This window comes from Capsicum annuum, unplaced genomic scaffold (genome assembly GCF_002878395.1).
Source record: "Capsicum annuum cultivar UCD-10X-F1 unplaced genomic scaffold, UCD10Xv1.1 ctg4032, whole genome shotgun sequence".
NCBI classification, from domain to species: domain Eukaryota; kingdom Viridiplantae; phylum Streptophyta; class Magnoliopsida; order Solanales; family Solanaceae; genus Capsicum; species Capsicum annuum.
This window is the reverse complement of record NW_025847609.1, coordinates 1-2,474: the sequence shown is the minus strand read 5'-3', so window position 1 is coordinate 2,474 and position 2,474 is coordinate 1. Positions and strand designations below refer to the sequence as shown.

At 35.2% G+C, this 2,474-nt stretch overlaps 1 pseudogene; it reads left to right on the top strand.

Annotated features, from left to right (window-relative positions):
- Positions 1-390: 390 nt before the first annotated feature.
- LOC124891732 lies at positions 391-2,302 on the top strand (annotated as a pseudogene).
- Positions 2,303-2,474: the final 172 nt, after the last annotated feature.

The following is a 2,474-nucleotide window of genomic DNA, read 5'->3' as shown; positions in this document are numbered from 1 at the left end:
CATGTAGGTTTCAAGCGAATATGAATGATGAAATAAGAATGAGAAAGGGGAAAGCGAAAAAAAAATGAATACAAATAAAAAAGAAATAAAAATAAAAAAATAAAAAAATAGATGAAAAAATGAGAAAGAAAGAAAATTATAAGGAATGAGTAAAAAATTAAAAAAAATGAAATAGAAAAAAAGCAAATTAAAGGAAAAAAAGAAAGAAAAAAAGAAGAAGAAAAGAAACTAGAAAATAAAAAAAAATTGAAACTTTAAGCATAGGTGGGTGATCTCTGTTTTTAAATGGGTACCCATATTTCACTCATTTTGTCCATATTTGTATGAGCTTTTAAAATGAGTTGAAGTCCATATTTACCCATTTGAAATATGAGTGATCCAATTCACTAGATATGGGTTAAATGAACTCTTTTCACAAATATGGACTGATATTGCCACCCCTAGTGTGTTGGGGATTCTCATAAACCTCAATTATCTGGAATTATACAATAATCAACTCTGTGGCCCAATTCCAAGTGTGTTGGGGAATGTGAAAAACCTCAATGAGCTGGTATTATTAAATAATAATCTCTCTGGTCCAATTCCTAGTGAGTTGGGGAATTTGAAAAGCCTCAATCATCTATTATTACACTATAATCAACTCTCTGGCCCAATTCCTAGAGAGTTGTGGAATCTGAAAAACCTCAATTATCTAGTATTATCCAATAATCAGCTCTTTGGCCCAATTTCTAGTGAGTTGGGGAATCTGAAAAACTTCAATCATCTGGAATTATCCGATAATCAACTCTCTGGCCCAATTCCTAGTGAATTGGGGAATCTGAAAAAACCTCAATGATCTGCTATTATCCAATAATCAACCCATTGGTTCAATTCCGTCTTCCATTGGCAATTTGAGAAATTTGCAATACCTGTTTCTCAGTGACAACAATCTGAAATTCCTTCATCTTTTTGTAATTTGACATCACTGAAATTCCTGCATTTGTCGAGAAACAACTTGAAGGGAAAAATTCTGCAATGCTTGGGTAATATCAGTGGCCTCCAGTATGTGATGATGTCACACAATAATCTCAGTGGAGAGCTCCCGTTGTTTATTTGCAATTTAACTTCACTACAAAGTCTAGATTTGGGTAGAAACAATCTAATTGGAGCAATTCCGCAATGTTTTGGCAACATGAGTGGTCATCTTGAGGTTCTTGAAATGCAGCACAACAATCTTTCCGTTACTCTTCCAACAACTTTTAGCATTGGAAGTGCACTCCAAAGCTTCAATTTGCATGGAAATAAGGTACAGGGAAAAATTCCACTATCCTTGGAAAATTGCCAACGACTGGAAGTTCTTGATTTAGGAGACAATCTCCTCAATGATACATTTCCAATGTGGTTGGGAACTCTTCGTGAGTTGCGAGTTTTAAGCTTGAGATCGAATAAGTTGCATGGACCCATTAAAACTTTAGGGAGTGGAACCATGTTTCTTGAGCTTCGAATGTTAGATCTATCGTCCAATGCCTTCACTGGAAACGTACCAACGAGTATGTTTCAACATTTGAAAGCCATGAGGAAAATTGATCCGACAAAGAAGGCACCAAGTAATGAAGAAAATGGGTATTACCAAAACTCCATAGCAGTCGTAACAAAGGGATTGGATCTTGAAGTTGTGAGTATCTTGTTTTTGTACACCACTATTGACCTTTCAAACAACAAATTTGAAGGACATATTCCAAGCATCATAGGTGAACTCAGTGCACTTCGCGTTCTAAATTTATCTCATAATGGATTGGAAGGTCATATTCCGCGATCACTTGGAAGTTTATCTTCAGTTGAATCATTGGACCTGTCAGGTAACCATCTTGTAGGAGAGATACCAGCACAATTTGATTCTCTTACAGCTCTCGAAGTATTAAATCTCTCCTACATTCATCTCGAAGGGTGCATTCCTCAAGGAAATCAATTTCATACCTTTGAGAACAATTCATATGAAGGTAATGATGGATTACGTGGATTTCCACTTTCAAAAGGTTGTGGTAATGACGGTCATGATTCACCATCAGAGGAAACTTATACTGGATCTGCGCTTGATGATGAAAGTAACTATGAATTTCTGAATGATTTTTGGAAAGCCGCTTTTATGGGGTATGGAACCGGACTATGTATCGTACTATCCATAATATATATCTTCATCTCAACTGGAAATATGAAATGGCTTGAAATTATCGTTGAAGAGCTGGAACACAAAATTATGATGGCAAGGAGAAAGAAGCAGCGAAGGCAAAGGAATTACAGAGGAAAGAATATTCACTTCTAGAAACTTACAGGTATTCATAGCTAAGTTCTACACTCATATTAGTTTTCATGTTTTTTTCAATAACAACAATTAATGGATACTCTCTCCGAAGTATATTTTTCTTATTGATAAGTGTTTAACGCTCACTATCTTATTTTTCAAATTTCAGATGTCAAGGATAAGAAGACGTTGG